The sequence below is a fragment of the Oncorhynchus masou genome, unplaced genomic scaffold, assembly GCF_036934945.1.
Source record: "Oncorhynchus masou masou isolate Uvic2021 unplaced genomic scaffold, UVic_Omas_1.1 unplaced_scaffold_1477, whole genome shotgun sequence".
Lineage (NCBI taxonomy): Eukaryota > Metazoa > Chordata > Actinopteri > Salmoniformes > Salmonidae > Oncorhynchus > Oncorhynchus masou.
Window position 1 is genome coordinate 97,447 of NW_027004766.1, and position 21,409 is coordinate 118,855.

General features: G+C 48.5%; 1 pseudogene; it reads right to left on the reverse strand.

Annotated features, from left to right (window-relative positions):
• Positions 1–4,410: 4,410 nt before the first annotated feature.
• Positions 4,411–21,109, reverse strand: LOC135530988 (transmembrane protein 41A-B-like; annotated as a pseudogene).
• Positions 21,110–21,409: the final 300 nt, after the last annotated feature.

Sequence of the window (21,409 nt, forward strand, 5' to 3'; positions counted from 1 at the left end):
TTCAGGGACGACACCCTGCTACACTACCGCTTCACTGAGAGGAGCTGGACGCCACCGATGGAGAGGAACAGCAGTATGCCTCCTGTGGCCATGTAATGTTCCCAGAGAGGGGGGGGTTACTATTCAGCAGTGTTGTTGTCAAGTCACTAAACCTTGACTCCTAAGTCCTAAACCTTGACTCCTAAGTCCTAAACCTTGACTCCTACGTCCTAAACCTTGACTCCTACGTCCTAAACCTTGACTCCTAAGTCCTAAACCTTGACTCCTAAGTCCTAAACCTTGACTCCTAAGTCCTAAACCTTGACTCCTAAGTCCTAAACCTTGACTCCTAAGTCGTGGATTAGAATATTACAACACTGCTATTCAGTGAGATGAAACGTTCAGATGGAAATATAATGAGATAGAGCTGACACCATTTAGCGTTCCCATTTCCACATATCAGACAATCATATCTGTTCTGTGTCATACATTTCTATCTGAACATTTTTGTAACGTTTGCACCCTCCTGAATGAACCCAATAAGAAAGAAAGATGGTGGGCTGAGAGTAGTGCACTATGAAGGGAATAGGGCTCTGGTCAAGAGTAGTGCACTATGAAGGGAACAGGGCTCTGGTCAAGAGTAGTGCACTATGAAGGGAATAGAGCTCTGGTCAAGAGTAGTGCACTATGAAGGGAACAGGGCTCTGGTCAAGAGTAGTGCACTATGAAGGGAATAGGGCTCTGGTCAAGAGTAGTGCACTATGAAGGGAATAGGGCTCTGGTCAAGAGAAGTGCACTATGAAGGGAACAGGGCTCTGGTCAAGAGTAGTGCACTATGAAGGGAATAGGGCTCTGGTCAAGAGTAGTGCACTATGAAGGGAACAGGGCTCTGGTCAAGAGTAGTGCACTATGAAGGGAACAGGGCTCTGGTCAAGAGTAGTGCACTATGAAGGGAATAGGGCTCTGGTCAAGAGTAGTGCACTATGAAGGGAACAGGGCTCTGGTCAAGAGTAGTGCACTATGAAGGGAATAGGGCTCTGGTCAAGAGAAGTGCACTATGAAGGGAATAGGGCTCTGGTCAAGAGTAGTGCACTATGAAGGGAATAGGGCTCTGGTCAAGAGTAGTGCACTATGAAGGGAATAGGGCTCTGGTCAAGAGTAGTGCACTATGAAGGGAATAGGGCTCTGGTCAAGAGTAGTGCACTATGAAGGGAACAGGGCTCTGGTCAAGAGTAGGGCTCTGGTCAAGAGTAGTGCACTATGAAGGGAACAGGGCTCTGGTCAAGAGTAGTGCACTATGAAGGGAACAGGGCTCTGGTCAATGAAGGGAATAGGGTGCCATTTAAGTGGCCGGTGTGTGCATCCTGAGTCAGCTACTATCCCAGCTGAACCAATCAAATCCACCACCTCCACCAGCTCCAGTATCACAGAGAGACTTCTTTGCATGACATAGAGAAGTCTGCAGTGACTGAAATGTTGCACTGAGACTATTCAACTATTTCGTATGCAACTGACGTGTTGTTGTAAGACTACTGTAATACTGTTGTAATGTACTTGAAAGTCGGTGAAGGTTTAAACGTTTTTCCACTGTTATGTTACCCAGTACGGTCAGCCCGTCTGGCTCAACCAAGACAAAGCTTTAGCAGTGAGGTACAGCTTGTCTGTGACACATCGTTTTGTTCAAAGCGAGAGGTGAGGCCTCCAACACCACTTGAAGATCATCACTGAGTCAGCTTTTAAAGGCCATGCGTTGACATGGTTTCCTGGAGCGCATGTCCTGCCTGGTCAAGGAGACAGCGTGTCCACATTCTGTGTGGAACACATGTCCTGCCTGGTCATGTAGACAGCGTGTCCACATTCTGTGTGGAACACATGTCCTGCCCGGTCAAGTAGACAGTGTGTCCACATTCTGTGTGGAACACATGTCCTGCCCGGTCAAGGAGACAGCGTGTCCATATTCTGTGTGGAACACATGTCCTGCCTGGTCAAGTAGACAGCGTGTCCACATTCTGTGTGGAACACATGTCCTGCCTGGTCAAGTAGACAGCGTGTCCACATTCTGTGTGGAACACATGTCCTGCCTGGTCATGTAGACAGCGTGTCCACATTCTGTGTGGAACACATGTCCTGCCCGGTCAAGTAGACAGCGTGTCCACATTCTGTGTGGAATACATGTGGAGAATGTTTCTAATGCTCATTTTATGCCAATAATGTTCTGATCAGTCATGAATATGCATTGTTATTTATTGTTCCTAATATCATGACATCATGATGGGGGCGGCAGGGTAACCTAGTGGTTAGAGCGTTGGACGAGTAACCGGAAGGTTGCAAGTTCAAATCCCCGAGCTGACAAGGTACAAATCTGTCGTTCTGGCAGTTAACCCACGGTTCCGAGGCCGTTATTGAAAATAAAAATTTGTTCTTAACTGACTTGCCTGGTTAAATAAAGGTTAAAAAAAATGCTCTGCTATGTTGTCCTCTGAGGTTTTATCAATGTGATACAAATGTCTTTGAGTATTAACAAGCAGGGTTAGTGAGTTTTTGCACTTAACACTGATACTCTTCTTTAAATTCCCCTCACATAGGAATTGTGTTGTTGTTGAAGTCTGACTTTAAGCAGGAAGTGACCCGGCGGTGTGACTTTAAGCAGGAAGTGACCCGGCGGTGTGACTTTAAGCAGGAAGTGACCCGGCGGTGTGACTTTAAGCAGGAAGTGACCCCGCGGTGTGACTTTAAGCAGGAAGTGACCCGGCGGTGTATGATGATGTTCCTTTGCAGATTCTACCTTCAATTATCTGGAGAGACAAGGTGTTGATGTTAAGTGACTGAGGTGCTGTGTGTTTAGCCCAACTGCCTCAGCCTTGTAGGATGAGGTGCTGTGTGTTTAGCCCGACTGCCTCAGCCTTGTAGGATGAGGTGCTGTGTGTTTAGCCCGACTGCCTCAGCCTTGTAGGATGAGGTGCTGTGTGTTTAGCCCGACTGCCTCAGCCTTGTAGGATGAGGTGCTCTGTGTTTATCCTGACTGCCTCAGCCTTGTAGGATGAGTGGCTGTGTGTTTAGCCTGACTGCCTCAGCCTTGTAGGATGAGGTGCTGTGTGTTTAGCCTGACTGGCTCAGCCTTGTAGGATGAGTGGCTGTGTGTTTAGCCTGACTGCCTCAGCCTTGTAGGATGAGGTGCTGTGTGTTTAGCCCGACTGCCTCAGCCTTGTAGGATGAGTGGCTGTGTGTATTATTACTGGTTGAATGTGGTATTTTCATTGAAAATCACTGATGCTGATGGGCTGTCTACCTCAATGCTGCTGCATGACCAGTGACTGACTGGGTGGGAGGGTGGGTGACTGACTGGATGGGTGGGTGACTGGATGACTGACTGACTGGATGGGTGGGTGACTGACTGGATGGGTGGGTGACTGGCGGGATGGGTGGGTGACTGGCGGGATGGGTGGGTGACTGACTGACTGACTGGATGGGTGACTGACTGAAAGGGTGGGAGGGTGGGTGACTGACTGGATGGGTGGGTGACTGGATGGGTGGGTGACTGACTGGATGGGTGGGTGACTGACTGGATGGGTGGGTGACTGGCGGGATGGGTGGGTGACTGGCGGGATGGGTGGGTGACTGACTGACTGACTGGATGGGTGACTGACTGACTGGATGGGTGGGTGACTGACTGGATGGGTGACTGAGTGACTGACTGGGTGACTGACTGACTAAGTGACTGACTGGGTGACTGACTGACTGGGTGGGTGACTGACTGACTGACTGGGTGACTGACTGACTGGGTGACTGACTGACTGACTTACCGGCAGACTGGCTAACTGACTGACTGACTGACTGACTGACTGACTGACTGACTGGCTGAGTGACTGACTGACTGGATGGGTGACTGACTGACTGGATGGGTGGGTGACTGACTGTTACCCTGTATGGCAGGGAGCTTATAGTCATGAGCTGGCCTTGACTGACAGCTCTTTGAAACCCCCGATGTCAACCTGGGCTGCAGTCCTGCAGTAAAATCAGCCCTAGCAAATCAGGTGGTACACAACTCAGCTCAAACATTGAAAGAGCATCATTTGGCCATGTCTCTGCTGGGAGCGGTTCACAGCAGCACTGACGGATGACAACTACCCCCCTTGTTGTTCCACGCTTGAAGACCAGTAACACCAGACAGATGAAAGAGGAGACATAAGTATCTCTACCATGGATGAATAGTGTAAACTTTTAATTATATTGGATGACACCTTACAGTCAAATTCTGGCACCAGTAGAGTAGCTGTATAAACCACACCCCTCCACAAACACGCCTTCTCCGATGTTGGTTACAAAGCAGGTAAGAGAATATCATGTGACCATTGGTGTATTAAAATGAGTTAGGGTGATGTCACCCCTTGTCCCTGAATAATTCTGAAGTGTTTGACGTGGGGGACCAGTAGCTTTATGACCAACCTTGATCAATGTAGGAGAAACACTCATTTTTTCATACTTTGGTCATCATACTTTGATCTGGTTTCATCCAAACATCATCAAATGTCATGAAAAACACGACTGTTCATGACCTCTAAGTGTCCTCGGCATAGTGTCAGTTAAGACGTTTCTCTCCCCCTGAAACACAGTGTATAAGCTCCTCTGCGTAAAGCTGTAGTGGTGGTGGCCAATCCAGTCCAGTGGCGTCAGTCAGGTTCAGTCAGACCCAGCATGGCTGTATTTCAGTAGGGTCATCTCCTCTTTCTGTCGTCAGCTGCTTGTCCCTGGTTCTGTCTGTGTCGTCCATTCTGCTGCAGCCCGTCCAGTTGGAGGTGGTTCTGGCTGTAGAGTTTGATAAGGGCTCCGGGAAGCAGGGCCACACAGGCGATGGCCAACAGCTGTAGCAGCGTCCCCCAGGAGAAGATATCGTCCAGGGAAGCGATCTCTGACAGGATGGAGCCGGTCCGCACACAGATGAAGTTATACGGGATCAAACCTGATGAAGGAGAGACTGGGTTAGACCTCCTAGATAAACACTAGACCTGGGGAAGGAGAGGAGAGACTGGGTTAGACCTCCTAGATAAACACTAGACCTGGGGAAGGAGAGGAGAGACTGGGTTAGACCTCCTAGATAAACACTAGACCTGGGGAAGGAGAGACTGGGTTAGACCTCCTAGATAAACACTAGACCTGGGGAAGGAGAGGAGAGACTGGGTTAGACCTCCTAGATAAACACTAGACCTGGGGAAGGAGGGGAGAGACTGGGTTAGACCTCCTAGATAAACACTAGACCTGGGGAAGGAGAGGAGAGACTGGGTTAGACCCCCTAGATAAACACTAGACCTGGGGAAGGAGAGGAGAGACTGGGTTAGACCTCCTAGATAAACACTAGACCTGGGGAAGGAGAGGAGAGACTGGGTTAGACCTCCTAGATAAACACTAGACCTGGGGAAGGAGAGGAGAGACTGGGTTAGACCTCCTAGATAAACACTAGACCTGGGGAAGGAGAGGAGAGGCTGGGTTAGACCTCCTAGATAAACACTAGACCTGGGGAAGGAGAGACTGGGTTAGACCTCCTAGATAAACACTAGACCTGGGGAAGGAGAGGAGAGACTGGGTTAGACCTAGATAAACACTAGACTTGGGGAAGGAGAGACTGGGTTAGACCTCCTAGATAAACACTAGACCTGGGGAAGGAGAGGAGAGACTGGGTTAGACCTCCTAGATAAACACTAGACCTGGGGAAGGAGAGGAGAGACTGGGTTAGACCTCCTAGATAAACACTAGACCTGGGGAAGGAGAGACTGGGTTAGACCTCCTAGATAAACACTAGACCTGGGGAAGGAGAGGAGAGACTGGGTTAGACCTCCTAGATAAACACTAGACCTGGGGAAGGAGAGGAGAGACTGGGTTAGACCTCCTAGATAAACACTAGACCTGGGGAAGGAGAGGAGAGACTGGGTTAGACCTCCTAGATAAACACTAGACCTGGGGAAGGAGAGGAGAGACTGGGTTAGACCTCCTAGATAAACACTAGACCTGGGGAAGGAGAGGAGAGACTGAGTTAGACCTCCTAGATAAACACTAGACCTGGGGAAGGAGAGGAGAGACTGAGTTAGACCTCCTAGATAAACACTAGACCTGGGGAAGGAGAGGAGAGACTGGGTTAGACCTCCTAGATAAACACTAGACCTGGGGAAGGAGAGACTGGGTTAGACCTCCTAGATAAACACTAGACCTGGGGAAGGAGAGGAGAGACTGGGTTAGACCTCCTAGATAAACACTAGACCTGGGGAAGGAGAGGAGAGACTGGGTTAGACCTCCTAGATAAACACTAGACCTGGGGAAGGAGAGGAGAGACTGGGTTAGACCTCCTAGATAAACACTAGACCTGGGGAAGGAGAGGAGAGACTGGGTTAGACCTCCTAGATAAACACTAGACCTGGAGAAGGAGAGACTGGGTTAGACCTCCTAGATAAACACTAGACCTGGGGAAGGAGAGACTGGGTTAGACCTCCTAGATAAACACTAGACCTGGGGAAGGAGAGGAGAGGCTGGGTTAGACCTCCTAGATAAACACTAGACCTGGAGAAGGAGAGACTGGGTTAGACCTCCTAGATAAACACTAGACCTGGGGAAGGAGAGACTGGGTTAGACCTCCTAGATAAACACTAGACCTGGGGAAGGAGAGACTGGGTTAGACCTCCTAGATAAACACTAGACCTGGGGAAGGAGAGGAGAGACTGGGTTAGACCTCCTAGATAAACACTAGACCTGGGGAAGGAGAGACTGGGTTAGACCTCCTAGATAAACACTAGACCTGGGGAAGGAGAGGAGAGACTGGGTTAGACCTCCTAGATAAACACTAGACCTGGGGAAGGAGAGGAGAGACTGGGTTAGACCCCTAGATAAACACTAGACCTGATGAAGGAGAGACTGGGTTAGACCTCCTAGATAAACACTAGACCTGGGGAAGGAGAGACTGGGTTAGACCTCCTAGATAAACACTAGACCTGGGGAAGGAGAGGAGAGACTGGGTTAGACCTCCTAGATAAACACTAGACCTGGGGAAGGAGAGGAGAGACTGGGTTAGACCTCCTAGATAAACACTAGACCTGGGGAAGGAGAGGAGAGACTGGGTTAGACCTCCTAGATAAACACTAGACCTGGGGAAGGAGAGGAGAGACTGGGTTAGACCTCCTAGATAAACACTAGACCTGGGGAAGGGAGAGACTGGGTTAGACCTCCTAGATAAACACTAGACCTGGGGAAGGAGAGGAGAGACTGGGTTAGACCTCCTAGATAAACACTAGACCTGGGGAAGGAGAGGAGAGACTGGGTTAGACCTCCTAGATAAACACTAGACCTGGGGAAGGAGAGGAGAGACTGGGTTAGACCTCCTAGATAAACACTAGACCTGGAGAAGGAGAGACTGGGTTAGACCTCCTAGATAAACACTAGACCTGGGGAAGGAGAGGAGAGACTGGGTTAGACCTCCTAGATAAACACTAGACCTGGAGAAGGAGAGACTGGGTTAGACCTCCTAGATAAACACTAGACCTGGGGAAGGAGAGACTGGGTTAGACCTCCTAGATAAACACTAGACCTGGGGAAGGAGAGGAGAGACTGAGTTAGACCGCTGAGCTAAAGGCAATATGAGAGGAGGGAGAGTTCGGAACAGCAAAGGTGGACATGATCTGGTAATTAATGACATGTTGTAGCAGTACTTCAATGTAACAAGGGAGAGACTGTGTTAGCCTTCTGAGCTAAAGCCTAGACATGAACTTAGTGAGCTAATGTAAGTCTTCACGTCTTAAATGCCGTATCAGGTCATTCTCAGCAGCACTATATAATAGTCCTGTGTTGTGTGGCCGTGCTGCTTCTGTTTCTCACCGATGAGTACGGAGAAGAAGAACATGGAGACGGGGATGTTGAGGATGGGGGACGTGACGTTCAGGAACCAGTTCGGAGTCATGGGGAACAACCGCAGGAACAGGAGGAAGAAGAACAGACTGCTACGGTTCTCCTCCACCTGACAGAGGAGGTGGGAGAGGAGGAGGGAGAGGGGTGGGGAGGAGGAGGAGGGAGAGGAGGAGGGAGAGGAGGAAGTAGATGGTATGGGAGAGAGGGAAGGAGAGGGCATGGGAGAGGAGGAGGGAGAGAGGGAAGGAGAGGGCATGGGAGAGAGGAGGTGGAGGAGAGGTAAGGAGAGGGCATGGGAGAGGAGGAGGGAGAGGAGGAGGGAGAGAGGGTGGGGAGAGGAGGAGGGAGAGAGGGTGGGAGAGAGGGAAGGAGAGGGCATGGGAGAGAGAGGAGGTGGAGGAGAGGTAAGGAGAGGGCATGGGAGAGGAGGAGGGAGAGGGCATGGGAGAGAGGAGGTGGGAGAGAGTGAAGGAGAGGGCATGGGAGAGGAGGAGAGAGGGGGTGGGAGAGAGGAAAGGAGAGGGCATGGGAGAGGGCATGGGAGAGAGGAGGAGGGAGAGGGCATGGGAGAGAGGGGGTGGGAGAGAGGAAAGGAGAGGGCATGGGAGAGGAGGAGGGAGAGGGCATGGGAGAGAGGGGGTGGGAGAGTGGAAAGGAGAGGGCATGGGAGAGGGCATGGGAGAGAGGAGGAGGGAGAGGGCATGGGAGAGAGGAGGTGGGGAGAGAGTGAAGGAGAGGGCATGGGAGAGGAGGAGAGAGGGGGGGGAGAGGGCATGGGAGAGGAGGAGGGAGAGGGGGAAGGAGAGGGGGTGGGAGAGAGGGAAGGAGAGGGCATGGGGAGAGGAGGAGAGGGCATGGGAGAGGAGGAGGGAGAGAGAGAAGGAGAGGGCATGGGAGAGGGGGTGGGAGAGAGGGAAGGAGAGGGCATGGGAGAGAGGAGGTGGGAGAGAGTGAAGGAGAGGGCATGGGAGAGGAGGGAGAGAGGAGGAGGTAGAGAGAGAAGGAGAGGGCATGGGAGAGAGTGAAGGAGAGGGCATGGGAGAGAGGGAAGGAGAGGGCATGGGAGAGAGGGGGTGGGAGAGAGGGAAGGAGAGGAGGAGGGAGAGGGCATGGGAGAGGGGGAAGGAGAGGGCATGGGAGAGGGAGGAGGTAGAGAGAGAAGGAGAGGGCATGGGAGAGGGGGTGGGAGAGAGAGAAGGAGAGGGCATGGGAGAGAGGGGGTGGGAGAGAGGGAAGGAGAGGGCATGGGAGAGAGGAGGTAGAGGGCATGGGAGAAAGGAGGAGGAAGAGAGGGAAGGAGAGGGCATGGGAGAAAGGAGGAGGTAGAGAGGGAAGGAGAAGGCATGGGAGAGAGGGGGTGGGAGAACGAAGGAGGTAGAGGGAAGGAGAGAGGAGGAGGTAGAGAGGGAAGGAGAGACAAGGAGGTAAAGAGGAAGAGAGAACTGTCATTTTAAATGTACTTATTAATGAATGATTGGAGGGATATTACTAAAGTCCCAACACTGTCAAAGAACACATGGCATTCTGCATTCTTACCCTGTGTAACACGCTTAGTTATGTTTCCCTTCCCACTGTTTATGTATTCCTATTGGTTGGTTGAATTTACATATCAATAAGGTGTTATGTCATAGGTCATGCTTGCAGATAGGGGGAGGTCACATTCTGAAATAGTGCATTTTATACATTATATACTTTAATGGCCTTTTATTGTCCCCAGCACAAGGTGCATATTTGTAATGATCATGCTGTTTAATCAGCTTCTTGATATGCCACACCTGTCAGGTGGATGGATTATCTTGGCAAAGGAGTAATGCTCACTAACAGGGTTAAGAACAAATATGCGTACAACATTTGAGAAAAATAAGCTTTTCGTGCATATGGAAAATGTCTGGGATCTTATTTCAGCTCATGACACTTTACATGTTGTGTTTATATTTTAGTTCAGTGTATATTTGTGTACAGTACCTGTTAGATATGGGTGGCTTCCTGGGATGCACTTTTCTATGTTATTGCTGCAAGAGAGAGTTACCCAGCATGCTCTAATTCAGTTATTTCCATGCCAACAGACGATTCACAAATCTGCAGCGATCAACATACTGTTGTCCTGAACATGTGTTTCCAGGTGTCTATTAATCACCAATCAACTGGGACCGCAGTCATCTGTTATACTGGTGATCAGACCAGTCTTCTGTTCCTCACTGGTCATCTGTTATACTGGTGATCAGACCAGTCTTCTGTTATACTGGTCATCTGTTATACTGGTGATCAGACCAGTCCTCTGTTATACTGGTCATCTGTTATACTGGTGATCAGACCAGTCCTCTGTTATACTGGTCATCTGTTATACTGGTGATCAGACCAGTCTTCTGTTCCTCACTGGTCTTCTGTTATACTGGTGATCAGACCAGTCTTCTGTTCCTCACTGGTCATCTGTTATACTGGTGATCAGACCAGTCTTCTGTTCCTCACTGGTCATCTGTTATACTGGTGATCAGACCAGTCATCTGTTCCTCAATGGTCATCTGTTATACTGGTGATCAGACCAGTCTTCTGTTATACTGGTCATCTGTTATACTGGTGATCAGACCAGTCTTCTGTTATACTGGTCATCTGTTATACTGGTGATCAGACCAGTCTTCTGTTATACTGGTCATCTGTTATACTGGTGATCAGACCAGTCTTCTGTTATACTGGTGATCAGACCAGTCTTCTGCTCCTCACTGGTCATCTGTTATACTGGTGATCAGACCAGTCTTCTGTTCCTCACTGGTCATCTGTTATACTGGTGATCAGACCAGTCTTCTGTTATACTGGTCATCTGTTATACTGGTGATCAGACCAGTCCTCTGTTATACTGGTCATCTGTTATACTGGTGATCAGACCAGTCCTCTGTTATACTGGTCATCTGTTATACTGGTGATCAGACCAGTCTTCTGTTCCTCACTGGTCATCTGTTATACTGGTGATCAGACCAGTCTTCTGTTATACTGGTCATCTGTTATACTGGTGATCAGACCAGTCCTCTGTTATACTGGTCATCTGTTATACTGGTGATCAGACACTGTTATACTGGTGATCAGACCAGTCTTCTGTTCCTCACTGGTCATCTGTTATACTGGTGATCAGACCAGTCTTCTGTCACTGGTCATCTGTTATACTGGTCATCTGTTATACTGGTACTGGTGATCAGACCAGTCTTCTGTTATACTGGTCATCTGTTATACTGGTGATCAGACCAGTCTTCTGTTATACTGGTCATCTGTTATACTGGTGATCAGACCAGTCTTCTGTTCCTCACTGGTCATCTGTTATACTGGTGATCAGACCAGTCCTCTGTTATACTGGTCATCTGTTATACTGGTGATCAGACCAGTCTTCTGCTCCTCACTGGTCATCTGTTATACTGGTGATCAGACCAGTCTTCTGTTCCTCACTGGTCATCTGTTATACTGGTGATCAGACCAGTCTTCTGTTATACTGGTCATCTGTTATACTGGTGATCAGACCAGTCTTCTGTTCCTCACTGGTCATCTGTTATACTGGTGATCAGACCAGTCTTCTGTTCCTCACTGGTCATCTGTTATACTGGTGATCAGACCAGTCTTCTGTTATACTGGTCATCTGTTATACTGGTGATCAGACCAGTCTTCTGTTCCTCACTGGTCATCTGTTATACTGGTGATCAGACCAGTCTTCTGCTCCTCACTGGTCATCTGTTATACTGGTGATCAGACCAGTCTTCTGTTCCTCACTGGTCATCTGTTATACTGGTGATCAGACCAGTCATCTGTTATCACTGGTCATCTGTTATACTGGTGATCAGACCAGTCTTCTGCTCCTCACTGGTCATCTGTTATACTGGTGATCAGACCAGTCTTCTGTTCCTCACTGGTCATCTGTTATACTGGTGATCAGACCAGTCTTCTGTTATACTGGTCATCTGTTATACTGGTGATCAGACCAGTCTTCTGTTCCTCACTGGTCATCTGTTATACTGGTGATCAGACCAGTCTTCTGTTATACTGGTAATCTGTTATACTGGTGATCAGACCAGTCTTCTGCTCCTCACTGGTCATCTGTTATACTGGTGATCAGACCAGTCTTCTGTTATACTGGTCATCTGTTATACTGGTGTTCAGACCAGTCTTCTGTTCCTCACTGGTCATCTGTTATACTGGTGATCAGACCAGTCTTCTGTTCCTCACTGGTCATCTGTTATACTGGTGATCAGACACTGTTATACTGGTGATCAGACCAGTCTTCTGCTCCTCACTGGTCATCTGTTACACCTGTCTAACCTAATGTGTTAGCCAATGACACTGTAAGAGGAGACACACACACACACCCCTCTAGTCTATCTTTAGAGAATTGTAATCAAAGCCCCCCCCCCCAGTCCTCCAACAATCCCATGGTACTGTACCCCCCCCCCCCCCCCCCCCGTCCTCCTCCCCCCCCCCCCCCCCCGTCCTCCTCCAACAACCTCATGGTATTGTGGTGTGGAACCTCTCCCCTGAAGGCAGCCCCCCCAGGACCCCCTGCCATGGACCAAACAGTCCTCCTCCAACACCCCCATGGTATTGTGGTGTGGAACAACATACTCTGTCACACCTAAAGATGTTCTGCAGCCCTTCCACCTTGTCAGGGAACAGGCGTGTATACGTAAGCTCTTCCCGAAGGCAGCAGAGAGCAGGTAACAGAAGGTAGAGCCGATGGTGGTCAGAAGACAGGCCAGGACCAGACCCTGCCATGGACCAAACAGCGCCCCCGCCAGCATGTTCTGGGAAGCACAGGGGGATGAGCATGCTGGAGCAGTGGCCCCCAATTGTCATACTTGAGTAAAAGTAAAGATACCTTCATAGAAAATGACATGAAAGACACCCAGTAAAATAATACTTAGGTAAAAGTCAAAGTATATGATTTTTAAATATACTTAAGTATATTCCATGGATGGAGGTTCTGGTCTTTAGGGTCAAAGGTTCATGGAAAAAAGTGTGTGTTCCATGGATGGAGGTTCTGGTCTTTAGGGTCAAAGGTTCATGGAAACAACGTGTGTGTGACTTCCATGGATGGAGGTTCTGGTCTTTAGGGTCAAAGGTTCATAGTAAAACGTGTGTGTGTGTGTGTATGGATGGAGGTTTTTAGGGTCAAAGGTTCATGGAAACAAAGTGTGTGTTCCATGGATGGAGGTTCTGGTCTTTAGGGTCAAAGGTTCATGGAAACAAAGTGTGTGTTCTATGGATGGAGGTTCTGGTCTTTAGGGTCAAAGGTTCATGGAAACAAAGTGTGTGTTCCATGGATGGAGGTTCTGGTCTTTAGGGTCAAAGGTTCATGGAAACAAAGTGTGTGTTCCATGGATGGAGGTTCTGGTCTTTAGGGTCAAAGGTTCATGGAAACAACTATGGATGGAGGTTCTGGTCCTTTGTGTGTGTGTGTTCCATGGATGGAGGTTCTGGTCTTAGGGTCAAGGTTCATGGAAACAAAGTGTGTGTTCCATGGATGGAGGTTCTGGTCTTTAGGGTCAAAGGTTCATGGAAACAAAGTGTGTGTTCTATGGATGGAGGTTCTGGTCTTTAGGGTCAAAGGTTCATGGAAACAAAGTGTGTGTTCCATGGATGGAGGTTCTGGTCTTTAGGGTCAAAGGTTCATGGAAACAAAGTGTGTGTTCCATGGATGGAGGTTCTGGTCTTTAGGGTCAAAGGTTCATGGAAACAAAGTGTGTGTTCCATGGATGGAGGTTCTGGTCTTTAGGGTCAAGGTTCATGGAAACAAAGTGTGTGTGTTCTATGGATGGAGGTTCTGGTCTTTAGGGTCAAAGGTTCATGGAAACAAAGTGTGTGTTCCATGGATGGAGGTTCTGGTCTTTGGGGTCAAAGTGGTTCATGGATGAGGTTCTGGTCCAAGTGTGTGTTCCATGGATGGGTGTAATGTTAGTCTCTTACCAGGAAGGAGGAGCCAGGGATGGCGAAGGACTGTTTGTAGATGTAGGCACTACAGAACAGCAGCACCACGTAGCCTGTGTGTTCTGTCTTATAGAACTGCAGCATCTCAGCCAGCTCCCTCAGCTCATCCAGGTCCGACGGAACTTCAGTCTGGAGGGAAACAAACACCGGCAACATCAGATAACATGGTTCCTAGTACTAGTGTCAGATTTAGACCGAAAATTCTGTTTGCACCAGGGAATTTTTATTTATTTTTCAAATGGGAATTGAGGACACTGAGGACAGAGCATTTAAGGTAACACAGGCGAAGGCCATAGGAAGGGTTATAGGTCATAGGACGGGGTTATAGGTTATAGGTTTGGAAGGGGTTATAAGTCATAGGAAGGGGTTATAGGAAGGGGTTATAGGTCATAGAAGTTATAGGAAGGGTTATAGGTTACAGGAAGGGGTTATAGGTTATAGGACGGGGTTATAGGAAGGGGTTATAGGTTATAGGAAGGGGTTATAGGTTACAGGAAGGGGTTATAGGAAGGGGTTATAGGTCATAGGAAGGGGTTATAGGTCACAGGAAGGGGTTATAGGTCACAGGAAGGGGTTATAGGAAGGAAGGGGTTATAGGTCATAGGAAGGGGTTATAGGTCACAGGACGGGGTTATAGGAAGGGGGTTATAGGTCATAGGAAGGGGTTATAGGTTATAGGAAGGGGTTATAGGTTATAGGAAGGGGTTATAGGTTATAGGAAGGGGTTATAGGTCATACTATGGCTGTATATAGGAAGGGGTTATAGGTCATAGGACTATGGGTTATATACTATGGCTGGATGTTATAGGAAGGGGTTATAGGCTGTATAGGAATGGAGTTATAGGAATATACTATGGCTTATAGGAAGGGGTTATAGGTCATAGGAAGGGTATGTATAGGTCATAGGACTATGGGGTTATAGGAAGGGGTTATAGGTTACTAGGAAGGTATATATAGGTCGGTATAGGAATGGGTTATATACTAGGAAGGGGTTATAGGCCGTATAGGAATGGTTATAGGTTAGAAATTATGGAAGGGGTTATGGCCGTGGTCTAGGAAGGGTTATAGGCCGTGTGTTATAGGTATTACAGGAAGGGGTTATGGGTTATAGGTTACAGGAAGGGGTTATAGGTTATAGGAAGGGGTTATAGGATGGGTATATACTAGGTATTACTAGGAAGGGGTACTATGGGTTACAGGAAGGTGTTATAGGTTAGGAAGGGGTTATGGGTTATAGGTTATAGGATGGGTATATACTAGGAAGGGGTTATGGGTTACTATGGAAGGTGTTATAGGTTATGGGTGTACTATGGGTTATGGGTTAAGGGGTTATAGGTTACAGGAAGGGTTATAGGTTATAGGAAGGGGTTATAGGAAGGGGTATATAGGTTATAGGAAGAAGGGGTATATAGGTTATATACCATGGGGTTATAGGTTATAGGAAGGGGTTATAGGTTATAGGAAGGTGTTATAGGTTATACTATGGCTGTATACTATGGCTGTGTATACTATGGCTGTATATACATATACTATGGCTGTATATACTATGGCTGTCTATACTATGGCTGTGTATACTATGGCTGTATATACTATGGCTGTATATACTATGGCTGTATATACTATGGCTGTATGTACTATGGCTGTGTATACTATGGCTGTATAAACTATGGCTGTCTATACTATGGCTGTATACACTATGGCTGTCTATACTATGGCTGTGTATACTATGGCTGTCTATACTATGGCTGTATATACTATGGCTGTATACACTATGGCTGTCTATACTATGGCTGTATACACTATGGCTGTCTATACTATGGCTGTGTATACTATGGCTGTCTATACTATGGCTGTATATACTATGGCTGTATACACTATGGCTGTCTATACTATGGCTGTCTATACTATGGCTGTATACACTATGGCTGTCTATACTATGGCTGTGTATACTATGGCTGTATACACTATGGCTGTCTATACTATGGCTGTATATACTATGGCTGTCTATACTATGGCTGTATATACTATGGCTGTATACACTATGGCTGTCTATACTATGGCTGTATACACTATGGCTGTCTATACTATGGCTGTATATACTATGGCTGTCTATACTATGGCTGTATATACTATGGCTGTATATACATATACCATGGCTGTATATACTATGGCTGTATACTATGGCTGTATATACTATGGCTGTATACACTATGGCTGTATATACTATGGCTGTATATACTATGGCTGTATATACTATGGCTGTATATACTATGGCTGTATATACTATGGCTGTGTATACTATGGCTGTGTATACTATGGCTGTGTATACTATGGCTGTGTATACTATGGCTGTGTACTATGGCTGTATATACTATGGCCGTGTGTACTATGGCATATACTATGGCTGTATATACTATGGCTGTATACTATGGCCGTGTATACTATGGCTGTGTATACTATGGCTGTCTATACTATGGCTGTGTATACTATGGCTGTGTATACTATGGCTGTATACTATGGCTGTGTGTACTATGGCTGTGTGTACTATGGCTGTGTGTACTATGGCTGTGTGTACTATGGCTGTGTGTACTACGGCCGTATGTACTATGGCCGCACTACATGGCGTGTGCACCACGGCGTATATACCACGGCTGTCTGCACTACATGGCCGTATATACCACGGCTGTCTCTGCACCATGGCTGTATGCACCACGGCTGTCTGCACTATGGCCGTGTCTACTATGGCTGTGTATACTATGGCTGTATATACTATGGCTGTGTATACTATGGCTGTATATACTAGCCATATGTATATGACAGCCATAGTATATACAGCCATAGTATACTACAGCCATAGTATACACAGCCATAGTATACACAGCCATAGTATATACAGCCATAGTATATGGCAGCCATAATATATACAGCCGTAGTGCAGACAGCCGTAGTGCAGACATGGCCGTAGTGCAGACAGCCGTAGTGCAGACAGCCGTAGTGCAGATGGCCGTGTGCAGACAGTCGTATGTACAGATGGCCATGTGTATACAGCCATGTATATATGGCCATGTGTATACAGCCATAGTATATACAGCCATATACACACAGCCGTATGTGCAGACAGCAGTAGTACAGACAGCCATAGTATATACAGCCATGGTATATACTATGGCCATAGTATATACAGCCATAGTATATACAGCCATAGTACACACAGCAGTAGTGCAGACAGTCGTAGTGCAGACAGTCGTAGTGCAGACAGTCGTATGGTGCAGACAGCCGTAGTGCAGACAGACGTAGTGCAGACAGCTGTAGTGCAGGCAGTCGTAGTGCAGACAGTCTGTAGTGCAGACAGCCGTAGTGCAGACAGTCGTAGTGCAGACAGCCGTAGTTGTAGTCATATAGGGAAGACATAATGCTCAGCCCCCAGTCTGCTGCTGTATGACTCGTCTCAACTTGACTCTCTAGAGTATTGGGAATCTGGGGACACCCTAATCTGACATCATAGACAGGTCAAACAGACTAAAGTGGGCATGGCTGGTGCCTGTGTGCAGCATGAGAGAGAGAGAGGTTTCCAGATGGTGGAGAGAGAGAGTATGAAACAGGATATGGGACAGAAATAGCGGCTTCTGCTCTGGGATTTCTGCCTCTGCTAGTTTCGATGCTGGAAGTATCAGGCTCCTCAGCCGTGACACAGACACACGCAAACAGAATGAACCATAAACCATGGAACCTGAGCTGCTGGTATCACATCTAACTGTTGAGCTGTATGGGATGAATGGAAGGCAAAGCCACTGTGGTTAGGATCTCAGATGTGTTTTCCTCAGCACACCTTGTCCAGTGTTACGTCCTGGGTAGCACCTCATCAGAACCGTCCGCACACCATGTCCAGTGTTATGTCCTGGGTAGCACCTCATCAGAACCTTCCTCACACCGTGTCCAGTGTTATGTCCTGGGTAGCACCTCATCAGAACCGTCCTCACACCGTGTCCAGTGTTATGTCCTGGGTAGCACCTCATCAGAACCGTCCTCACACCGTGTCCAGTGTTATGTCCTGGGTAGCACCTCATCAGAACCTTCCGGTGTGTATCTCAGCACACCGTGTCCAGTGTTATGTCCTGGGTAGCACCTCATCAGAACCGTCCTCACACCGTGTCCAGTGTTATGTCCTGGGTAGCACCTCATCAGAACCGTCCACACACCGTGTCCAGTGTTATGTCCTGGGTAGCACCTCATCAGAACCGTCCGCACACCGTGTCCAGTGTTATGTCCTGGGTAGCACCTCATCAGAACCGTCCGCACACCATGTCCAGTGTTATGTCCTGGGTAGCACCTCATCAGAACCGTCCGCACACCGTGTCCAGTGTTATGTCCTGGGTAGCACCTCATCAGAACCGTCCGCACACCGTGTCCAGTGTTATGTCCTGGGTAGCACCTCATCAGAACCGTCCGCACACCGTGTCCAGTGTTATGTCCTGGGTAGCACCTCATCAGAACCGTCCGCACCGTGTCCAGTGTTATGTCCTGGGTAGCACCTCATCAGAACCGTCCGCACACCATGTCCAGTGTTATGTCCTGGGTAGCACCTCATCAGAACCGTCCTCACACCGTGTCCAGTGTTATGTCCTGGGTAGCACCTCATCAGAACCGTCCTCACACCGTGTCCAGTGTTATGTCCTGGGTAGCACCTCATCAGAACCGTCCTCACACCGTGTCCAGTGTTATGTCCTGGGTAGCACCTCATCAGAACCTTCCGGTGTGTCTCTCACCGTGTCCAGTGTTATGTCCTGGGTAGCACCTCATCAGAACCGTCCGCACACCGTGTCCAGTGTTATGTCCTGGGTAGCACCTCATCAGAACCGTCCGCACACCGTGTCCAGTGTTATGTCCTGGGTAGCACCTCATCAGAACCGTCCGCACACCGTGTCCAGTGTTATGCCCTGGGTAGCACCTCATCAGAACCGTCCGCACACCATGTCCAGTGTTATGTCCTGGGTAGCACCTCATCAGAACCTTCCGGTGTGTACCTCTCAGCACACCGTGTCCAGTGTTATGTCCTGGGTAGCACCTCATCAGAACCGTCCGCACACCATGTCCAGTGTTATGTCCTGGGTAGCACCTCATCAGAACCGTCCGCACACCGTGTCCAGTGTTATGTCCTGGGTAGCACCTCACCAGAACCGTCCTCACACCGTGTCCAGTGTTATGTCCTGGGTAGCACCTCATCAGAACCGTCCGCACACCATGTCCAGTGTTATGTCCTGGGTAGCACCTCATCAGAACCGTCCTCACACCGTGTCCAGTGTTATGTCCTGGGTAGCACCTCATCAGAACCGTCCTCACACCATGTCCAGTGTTATGTCCTGGGTAGCACCTCATCAGAACCGTCCGCACACCGTGTCCAGTGTTATGTCCTGGGTAGCACCTCATCAGAACCGTCCTCACACCGTGTCCAGTGTTATGTCCTGGGTAGCACCTCATCAGAACCGTCCTCACACCGTGTCCAGTGTTATGTCCTGGGTAGCACCTCATCAGAACCATCCTCACACCGTGTCCAGTGTTATGTCCTGGGTAGCACCTCATCAGAACCGTCCGCACACCGTGTCCAGTATTATGTCCTGGGTAGCACCTCATCAGAACCGTCCTCACACCGTGTCCAGTGTTATGTCCTGGGTAGCACCTCATCAGAACTGTCCGCACACCATGTCCAGTGTTATGTCCTGGGTAGCACCTCATCAGAACCGTCCGCACACCATGTCCAGTGTTATGTCCTGGGTAGCACCTCATCAGAGACCCAGTGGTGTCACACCGTGTCCAGTGTTATGTCCTGGGTCCACCTCATGGAACCTGTCCGCACACCGTGTCCAGTGTTATGTCCTGGGTAGCACCTCATCAGAACCTTCCGGTGTGGACCTCTCAGCACACCGTGTCCAGTGTTATGCCCTGGGTAGCACCTCATCAGGCCGTCCGCACACCATGTCCAGTGTTATGTCCTGTAGCACCTCATCATCCGCAACCGTGTCCAGTGTTATGTCCTGGGTAGCACCTCATCAGAACCGTCCGGTGGTGGACCTGGCAGGAGACCCTAGAGACCCAGTGGTGTCCTCCTGTCCAGGCCGTCCATCCACCTCTGGATGTCTGTTCTCTAATAGAAGTGTACAGGCCTGATAAACATGCCGGCAGGGTCGTGAAACTCCTTTATAATTAGGGAGGATGAAATATGATGGAACGATGGCATCACGCCAACCAAGACAAGTGTGTCCTGTCCAGGGTTAGATCAGAGCTGTGTGTTCTCATACTGAGGAGGACAGTATTTCAGGCCAAGTGACCCTAAGCCAACCCATAGAGGCCAGGGCCAGATCTCCACTGGGGCAGAAACCATAAACAGAGGAAGGTGGGGCTGGATGAGACACACGGGGGTTGAGAGTCGGCCTATAGGAACATCATCTGAAAACAGGAACTACTGAGATATAATCACCTGTCAAACAACACCATCAGGCAAGGACAAATACTTTGAGAGAACAGCAACCAGCTGAGACATTTCCTCTGAATTAGCCTACACTGACAAGTCCGGTATTTGATGATGCCATTTTCATAACAGTGATTATAAAGTCGTGCGATCGTCTGAGGCAGTGAAATGAGATGCTGCCCAACGCATGGACTCTGTGCCGTCTGTCAATACACTTATCAGAGTGATTATGACCAGCTTCATGGACTCTGTGCCGTCTGCTTATCAGCAGTGATTATGGACTCTGCGCCGTCTGTCAATACACTTATCAACATCATAATCCTACAACAGATAACCACTCTGGGACTTTAATGTTACATTAGATCTATTACATAGATGGTGATGTCACTATGCTATTATTACCCCTAATAAAACACTGTGGAAGTGGCTATTTATTGACTTATTTGCAAAGTTGTATACGTAAACATGTCCTAGAAAGTGTAATTGTACAAGCAGGCAGCTGCTGTAGCCTATAATAATTATGCTAATAGCAACACAAAATAGAGTCTTGCGACATCTGGCAAATTGTAGCTATAGATCTGTTGAGGCTGGCTACCTGTACTCTACAACTTCCACGTCCCCCTCTGCGCTCTCGTTGTTTAACTCCACCGCATGTCGCCGGTGAAGATGTTGCGGTCCGGGCGGCAGGAAAGTGGACAGGAGATAGAGGTATAACGTTGCCGCTCCTACCACAGATAATAAACCCGAAATGGAGCCCATTGCTACGCGCTACACCGACCTCCTATCAGAAAGGCTTGTTCGGTGACCGACTCCCGGTGTCGGTGTTGAGAAGTGAACGTCACAGAATAACTTCTGACAGTTGCCCTGTGGTCCTGGAATGCTTTCAACTATGTCTTCACTAGAGGGCAGCCTCGTGTTCTCTGGTGGTCAAGTACTAGACTAGAGTATTGAGAATCGTTGTCTGGACCTTGAGGTTATGAACTACAGTTGGCTCTCCTTACACCAAAATATGTTTTTGGGCAACAAGCTTGTTTCTCTGCACCACAACAGACATTGATGAAGGTATTCTATTGTTTCTCTGCACTACAACAGACATTGATTAAGGTATTATCTTGT